The following is a 10,000-nucleotide window of genomic DNA, read 5'->3' as shown; positions in this document are numbered from 1 at the left end:
CAAGCTCGATAATTTCTTGTGATGTCTGCAACAACACCGTCCTTGTGAGCAAATGATGGGTGTTTTGGAGGAGCCTATAATTCTACCTGCAGAGTTGTCAGCAGCCATGGCACCGTCCACTCTGGTCATAGTTTGGGTGGAAAGGGGCCTATGGTGCTGTTCATATGTATATATGGTAAATCTCTTGGGCATTGTCCTGCTAGGGTATTGTCACAGTCCCCCACATCGGCCATTCATAAAATGCCTTTTGAAGCTTCAAGGCTGTAACAATATTACGAGGAGGACAAAAAGGAAACTGTAGGACTTCGAATTTTTTTTTTTTTAGGGGTGATGGCGATGAGGAGAGGGAGGAAACTTTATATCAGAAATTGAGAAAGTCTTCACGCCAAGTCTTGGGATTCGTTGCAAAGGCTATGCTCTTAGCTTTAACCTTCCCATTAACCTAAAAGGTGTCAGAGTTTTGAAGGCAAATCATGAATTATTATTATTATTACTATTATTACTATCCAAGCTACAACCCTAGTTGGAAAAGCAAGATGCTATAAGCCCAGGGGCTCCAACAGGGAAAAATAGCCCAGTGAGGAAAGGAAATAAGGAAATAAATAAATGAAGAGAACAAATTAACAATAAATCATTCTAAAATAAGAAACAACGTCAAAACAGACATGTCATATAATTACCTATCAACAAAATCAAAAACAAATATGTCATAAATAAACTATAAAAAGACTATGTCCGCCTGGTCAACAAAAAAGCATTTGCTCCAACTTTGAACTTTTGAAGTTCTACTGATTCAACAACCCGATTAGGAAGATCATTCCACAACTTGGTCACAGCTGGAATAAAACTTCTAGAGTACTGCGTAGTATTGAGCCTCGTGATGGAGAAGGCCTGGCTATTGGAATTAACTGCCTGCCTAGTATTACGAACAGGATAGAATTGTCCTGGGAGATTTGAATGTAAAGGATGGTCAGAGTTGTTAAAAATCTTATGCAACATGCATAATGAACTAATTGAACGACGGTGCCAGAGATTAATATCTAGATCAGGAATAAGAAATTTAATAGACAGTAAGTTTATGTCCAACAAATTAAGATGAGAATCAGCAGCTGAAGACCAGACAGAAGAACAATACTCTAAACAAGGTAGAATGAAAGAATTAAAACACTTCTTCAGAACAGATTGATCACCGAAAATCTTGAAAGACTTTCTCAATAAGCCTATTTTTTGTGAAATTGAAGAAGACACAGACCTTATATGTTTCTCAAAAGTAAATTTACTGTCGAGAATCACACCTAAAATTTTGAAAGAGTCATACATATTTAAAGAAACATTATCAATAGTGAGATCCGGATGTTGAGGAACCACCGTCCTTGACCTACTTACAATCATACTTTGAGTTTTGTTAGGATTCAACTTCATACCCCATAATTTGCACCATGCACTAATTCTAGCTAAATCTCTATTAAGGGATTCACCAACCCTAGTTCTACATTCAGGGGATGGAATATAGTATAAAAAGTAATGGGCCAAGAACACTACCCTGTGGAACACCGGATATCACATTCCTATAATCACTATGGTGCCCATCAACAACAACTCTTTGAGATCTATTACTTAAAAAATCAATAATAATGCTAAGAAACGACCCACCCACTCCCAACTGTTTCAGTTTGAAAACAAGGGCCTCATGATTAACACTGTCAAAGGCAGCACTAAAATCAAGGCCAATCATACGAACTTCCCGACCACAATCAAGGGATTTCTGTACAGCATTGGAGATTGTAAGAAGGGCATCAAATGCTCCAAGGCCTTTACGAAAACCAAATTGCAAACTAGGGAGTAGATGATTACCTTCAGCAAACCTATTAAGACGTTTTGCCAGAAGACGTTCAAAAACTTTAGATAATATGGGAGTTATGGAAATTGGGCGGTAATCAGTGGGACTTGAGCTACCACAAACACATTTACAAAGAGGAGTAACATTACCAATTCTCCAACTAGTGCTAAAAGCTCCTCTTCTTGCTAACTTGCGCAAAATAACAGATAACTTTGGAGCTAAGAAATCTGCTGTCTTTATAAAAAACAAAGGAAAAATACCATTTGGGTCTACACCGACCAGGGGGGACCAGGCTGTGGTTGCGGAAGACTCAGCAGGTAGATTATAGGCTCCCCAAATACCATATCCTTAGCTCACAAGGATGGTGAGGTTGGAGACACTGCAAGAAACTATTGAGTTTGATAGTGGTTTGATCTCCCGTCCAGCAGAACGCTATACAGGGATATTTCAAGTACATCCCCACTGACATACAGATCCAAATTTTCCTTTCTTTTCAAAATGTATATTTTTATTTCGATTTTATTTTTCTAGTTCTTTATCACCATCCTTAGATCGGAAAATACTAAATACACAATAATTTCATATAGAATCCTAATAGGTACTTTTTATATTACGCAAATAATTAATATTCATTTTTTATTTCCTTTTTTTTTCTGAAAATTACTTTCTGTCTCTTATCAATCTTGTCAAAAACGGATGGAAGAACTTGATTTCTTGCTTATTAAAACCTTAGACTTTTTTTCACCTCTCAATTCATCGCTCTTTTATTATTGTACACTCGGGAGCACACCACACAAACACACACACACTCAAATGTGTATGTATATATCTATCTATCTATCTATATATATATATATATATATATATATATATATATATATATATATATATATATATATTTATATATCTATATATATATATATATATATATATATATATATATATGTATATATATATATATATATATATATATATATATATATATATATATATATATATATATATATGTATATATATATATATATATATATATATATATATATATATATATTTTATATATATATATATATATATATATATATATATATATATATATATATATATATATATATACATTATTATTTCTCTTCCTCTTGATTTTTGAAGTTTTAGTAGTGTATATATGAGAGATTGATTTTGATAATGATATTTTTCTGAAAATCCTTTATTTTAATTCTTAATTACTTCACTTTTACTTTATTTTATTATTTCCTTTCCTCGCTGGGCTATTTTTCCTGTTGGAACTCTTGGTCTTATAACCTCTTGTTTTTCCAAATAAGGTTGTGTCTTGCCAAATAATAATAATAATAATAATAATAATAATAATAATAATAATAATAATAATAATAATAATAATAATAATGTATTTTACTAAAAGCAATTACTTTTCTATCTCGCCAAATCTAAATTTTATATGTTATTATACGACAGAACAATAAAAGAGTAATTTCCTTATATTAAAGTATCTCGGAACATCTAACATTGATAAGTTTAGAACATCAAAATACACTTTGAATCTTCTATATCTTCTTTTTCATAATGATATTACTATTGTATCCTTCATATATATTTCATTGCGTATATAACATGACATTTCCAGTTCATTTTCCATAACTTGCCGTTTGTATGTGGTAATATTCCATCATATCCTGTTTGTAGTTACAAATGCAAACACTAGCATCGTGAAAACCGCACATGCCACATTTTGTACGTCATTTTATTTCTGATAGCACTATTCCTCCTGTTTCGAATGGTATAAATAAGCATAATATCTAAGAGATAAAAGATGATTGAAAGTCGCATTGTGTGTGCATATATTCAAACATTGATGTTGGGAGAGGCTAGTTCAGCATGAATTGGAAGTGAACATAGTACTTACCTCCTTGAGTGTTAAGCAGGGATGCCGTACGGTTGTGTAAACCTATATATTTCATATTATTGTTATTTTAGTGGTTTATGAAAAAAGAAATTATGTTTGAAATTAATAATATAGTTATATTTCAACATAAAATGAGGTAATATCTGCCATACACAATCTGAACCAATCGGTTGGCAGCTATATTTGTCAACAATTTCATTGTCTATGAGTTACTCGCGAACATACGGGTTTTTCAAGTATATTGGTTACTTTAGTAATTGCTGATACTCATGACGATGTCAAGCAGTGATAGAGAATGTGCTGATGGTCCACAACCCACCACATCGAGTGGTAGTAGAGCGTAAATATTGGGGTCTTCTATTGTAAAAGAATCTAAGAGTAATTCGCCATGAAAATTACCAAGTACAGTTAGATATATTCGGTATATAGACTCTAGAAGAGAGTTTACCGATCTATGAACATAAAATTTTGTCACACCATTAATTTTCAACTTATCAAGTAATTAGACCCTTTAAAGGTAATAATTCGAAAGGCCTACTCATCCATTAATACTCGGCGGAATTGTCCAAAGGATACCCGCATCGACTCTAAGCCTGATTTTTTATTTTCTGTTTTGTTGATTATTAAATAATAATAACAATAAAAAAAATTCAGCCAACTCTCAAAACCGACAGAAAATGGCTGTGCTTGGTATCAAGTAAAACCAGGGAGACAGGAGAATATAATGATGTACTTGAATGTTATATTCTGATCTTTAATGGTTAGTAATTAACGGATGATTATTGAGAACAGTGGATCTTAAAAGTTAATGAAAAACCATCATGTTCGGTGTCAAATGGAAGGTAGGGGAATAGGAATATACAACGAAATACTGTCTTTGGTGATTCATTAACCAGAATATTTAAAGATTATTCATTTTAGAGGTTGCGGTGGTTCATCGAAAACTTCCCTATCTGGCAATCGACGGACTGAGCTTCGAGATCCGCTAAAGCTAGATAGTTCCTTCAGTGACTGAAACCTCGCCGTCCTTGTCAGCTAAGAATGGGGGTTTTAGGGAGCCTATAGGTCTAATTGCCGAGTCATCATCAGCCGTTGCCTGATCTTCCCTGGCCCTAGCTTAGGTGGAAAGGGTGCTCAGGTGCTGATCATGAGTGGCCTTTAAACTAGAATCAATGCACTTAGATACCCGGTGAGCTGGACGATTCTGGCCATGTTCAATGCACCCTGTAATATTTCATTCGAACTTGTTTTTTTATGTAATTATCAGTTATTTTTCATCTGTTAAATATTGTTTAATAAGAACTTGAAATAATATATAAGTAGTAGTTTTTTTATATGGTAGTATTATTCATACGTAAGTTCGTATAAAATAACGTGCTAATTTTTATTGATAATATCCTTTTTTAGTAATAATGAATAATGGTAATAAAAGAATAAAGACATACCATTGTTCTTTAAACGAAACTTGCAAATGATTTGTGGAAAGGTTTCAATAAATCCAGTTTTATGTAGCAGAAAGAGATAATGGCTGCTCTAACAACCAGTTATTATTATTATTATTATTATTATTATTATTATTATTATTATTATTATTATTATTATTATAAAATTTCATGGGAAACAGAGTGATATCAAAATATAAGTCAGCCAAGCGTGCTCCGGGAAACTGGTCTCTTGGAAATTGGTCTGATTAAATCTCATGCACAGATCCAATCGTAAAATATTTGTAATTCACTCCTGTGCTCGCTGCGGTGAACATGGTTTCGCTTGGAGGATTAACAATGAACAATTAAGTATTTGTGCATTTTTCAAAGCTTCTATCAAAGTTTATGCAAAATTATTTAATATATGAAGACGATGCTCTACAAGGCAGTGGCTGAATTGTTATCGAATTAGAACAATAATTTCAACTTTGTGCTCTTGGGAAGGTTTGAGTTTTAATGGTCGCTCATGAATGGCGACAATACCTTAGTAGGACAATGCCTTAGAAATCAACCATAAATACATATGGATACCTTCTAAAATTCCTCTCTATCAAGGTAGGACCAGGAAGGGCCAGGCATTGGCTGCTGGTGACTGCAAGAATAACTATAGGCTCCCCCAAAACCCCATCTTTAGCTGAAAAGGATAATGAATATCAAGTTTGAGCAGGTCATGAACTCCAGTCAAGCAGATTGACAGGCAGGGACGTTTACAATGGGTTACTACAATGAATACGTAATTCGTAATGTAGAGTAATTGATTTACAGATATTTCTTTAACGAAGATAAAGGCTCTCACCAGTAATAGAAACTATTTAAAATATTATCACAAGTTTTTATCATATCGTCGTAAGCTGTTGGTTTTATGTATTGAAAAAAAAAAATATCCCTGCTAAGCCATATCCATCATCATCATCATCAGACATTGTTATTTCACTGGAAGACAAAAGATTTAGACATTTCCTTCCACTCCCGTCTTTTTATGGTCTTTTTACGCCAATCCACACCAGCAAACTTTCTTATTTCGTCAATCCATCGTTTTCTCCTACGTCTTCTTCTTCGTTTGCAATCTTCAGGGACCAATCCTGTTATTCGTAATCTCCATATATTGTCTGTTATTCTCATTATATAGGTATGTTCTACCCTTGACCATTTCTTTTTCTTACATGCCAATTGAATATCCTCTACTTTGGTTTGCTCTTGTATCCGTATTACTCATTTTCTGTGTTTTAGTGTTATTCCCATTACTATTATTTCCATAGCTGTTTGAGTTGTAACTAGCATAGGTTCTAAGGCTATACTAAGGCTCCAAGTTTCTGATGCACAAGTTAATACTGGTAAGACCATATCATTATATATTTTTCTTTTTAGAGAAAGTGGCATTTTTTCTGATCATAATCTCATTATGTTTACCAAAGGCTCTCCATCACATGGTTATCCTTCTTTTAATATGAGTTTTATTATTACATATCAACATACGGGTTGATTGAGTGAGAGCTGAGCTTTACACTTATTTATCAAAATCTTGGAAAACTGTAGAAACGGGCCAATTTTATAGGATATATATAGTCCCTACTGCATTCGTTTGCTGCTTTGGCTGTCCTTATATTATACCCTTGGAAAGGCACTCTGCGTTGCCCAGGTGTAGGATTAAAAAGCAATGTTAGTATATGCAACTTGTCGATTCATGTAAGTTATCTCTGTGATGACTTACTTTGAACCACATGTCTTTTAACTCCTTGATTCTCTTATGGCCCAATATTTCATTTGGGGAAACTCTCCAACCGTGAAGATGAATCATTTCTTATGTTAAAGTGGAGATGATATTTTGTAAGAAAGGCAGCATAACTTTCCCTCCACAGCAACACAATCCAGGAGGTTCATTCTTCCATTTCAGAGCATCACAGTAATTACATATTTGTGATATCAAGTCAATTTGTACTATCTCTTTTGTTTCATACCTATTTCTTGGGTCATAAGTGAAAGCACCACCAAGTCATTGTTCACGATTCAACGGATGGGCTCTAACTTTTGCACGCGTGACTCTCAATATGGTGATTATTCTCTGTTTTTCCCTGTTCTTGCTGGCTTTGCAGAGCAATCATTCTTTGTCTGTTAGCCTGAAGTCAACTTATTCTTTTATTTCTTGATTCCTGAAGTCTTGGTGCTGCAATTCTTTGTTGATTATGTTCAAGGTGATCATTTTTTTTCATCTTCCTGTTGTTCTTCATGTGTATCTGCCATTTTACTCTGATGAATGTTCCTTCTATCTGAAGCTTAAGAGGGTAAGGGTTTTGCCACTCCCACCCCTTTTATTCTCTTAAGGGACACTTCGAGATTTGAGTCCACGTCCATTGTCTTTCTCCGAAATTGTTGCATAATAATACACTTTTAGTTTTTACGTAGAATCATTTACTCTATATTTTTTGTAGTTTAAAGTAGGGGGGGGGGGTGTCTGTCTACCATGGTTCCCATGGCAAGGCACTTGGAGATTAGTGACCACTTTCATTGACTTCCTCAAAAGATTTGACATAGGAATACGCTTTTAATATTATGTAGAATTGAATATATTTTAAGTTTTAAAAGAGTGGGGTGTGGGTGTTCTGCCCCAATACTTTCTTTTGGGGGAACCTAAAGATTCGGGACGAGTTGCATTATCTTCCATGAAACCATTTACATAGGAATAATATATATATATATATATATATATATATATATATATATATATATATATATATATATATATATGTATATATATATATATATATATATATATGTATATATATATATATATATATATATATATATATATATATATATATATATATATATATATATATATATATATATATGTATATATATATATATATATATATGTATATATATATATATATATATATATATATATATATATATATGTATATATATATATATGTATATATATATGTATATATATATATATATATATATATATATATAAATATATATATATATATATATATATATATATATATATATATATATATATATATATAAATAATATAATATGTATATATACATATATGTTACGCATAATGTGGATAATTGCCTAATGTGATCATCAGTCAGAAAATAGCCTAATGTGTACATTAAGCAATCAGTATCCAATGTAAATACGACTGCCTTATATAGACATGTATTATGGTTTAACAGTCCTCTCATAGAACTTTATATCCAATAGTCAATAATTACAAGAATATACCTTAAAATATAAGAAATCTAAACAATGAAAAAATATTAAAAATCTAAATTGCGAAACCTTTACTATCACGAACATAAAATTATTCTATAAAATTCCTGAATGTCTTTACTTCCATTAAAATAAATAAACAGATTTTCCTCTCATAGATTGTCTGACCATCTACTTCGCTACTTGAAAAAAATTGGCTTTGACGGAAAGGGGATTTATAAAAGGAATGAAGACGAAAAAAATATCTATACGATTTTATAATTATCAAACTCTCAACAAAAACGGATGATGGCTAAATCTGATGATATTTTACATAATGGGCATTTTTTTCTCCAAAAACAAATGACAAATTTCTCATAGAATATTGGAATACGATTCAGAGGGTTACTTTATGAAAAGGTGTTTATTACTTCCATATAACCTTTATCAATAGCAATTTTTGATAAATTGGTTGGTATGTACAGTTGGATACATGAGTTATAGGACACCTCACTGGGAAGAAGTGCACCCTGTTACACCGTTAGAGCGCGGCAAATAAGCAAACATATAGTTTAGAGAGTGATAGCAGAGGTGGCGGGCAGTGCTAAACACACGAGCTCACCCCGTAGTAAGGGTGTGGAAGGGTGCAATGCAGAGCGAGGTGTACCAGGGATTCCTGTGGAACAGAGTACAGACACATGAGTTTTCCGTTTCATATAAATCTCTTGACTCTTATTGGGTAGAGATCTGTGCAGATATAAGGCCAACTTTATTAAAATCGGATCCTTTGAGAGACACTAATATTAAAATAACTATCTTATGACTTGCGGAAGAAGTAGACGAAGAAGAAGAAGAAGAAGAAGAAGAAGAGAGAGAGAGAGAGAGAGAGAGAGAGAGAGAGAGAGAGAGAGAGAGAGAGAGAGAGAGAGAGAGAGATGAATTGTCGGAAAGTTTTTATGGGTTTCATAGGCCTAAGTAAAGTTCCCTTTTCCTAATAGCCTAGAAAAAAGGAATATTAATGACTGTTGGAGAAGAATTGAATCTCCTATATTCATTAAGTCCTGTATCAGTTTATCTATCATGAAGTTGATAAACTAAAAGCCATTTCTTGAAATTAGTTTAAGAATGTTACATTATCTCCCTGTGCACAGTAAGGGAAAGCTATATATATATATATATATATATATATATATATATATATATATATATATATATATATATATATATATATATATAAGAGAGAGAGAGAGAGAGAGAGAGAGAGAGAGAGAGAGAGAGAGAGAGAGAGAGAGAGAGAGAGATGAATTGTCGGAAAGTTTTTATGGGTTTCATAGGCCTAAGTAAAGTTTCCTTTTCCTAATAGCCTAGAAAAGAGGAATATTAATGACTGTTGGAGAAGAATTTAATCTCCTATATTCATTAAGTCCTGTATCAGTTTATCTATCATGAAGTTGATAAACTAAAAGCCATTTCTTGAAATTAGTTTAAGAATGTTACATTATCTCCCTGTGCACAGTAAGGGAAAGCTATATATATATATATATATATATATA

The sequence above is a fragment of the Palaemon carinicauda genome, chromosome 29 (assembly GCF_036898095.1).
Source record: "Palaemon carinicauda isolate YSFRI2023 chromosome 29, ASM3689809v2, whole genome shotgun sequence".
Taxonomy (NCBI): domain Eukaryota; kingdom Metazoa; phylum Arthropoda; class Malacostraca; order Decapoda; family Palaemonidae; genus Palaemon; species Palaemon carinicauda.
This window is presented reverse-complemented; position numbering follows the sequence as displayed.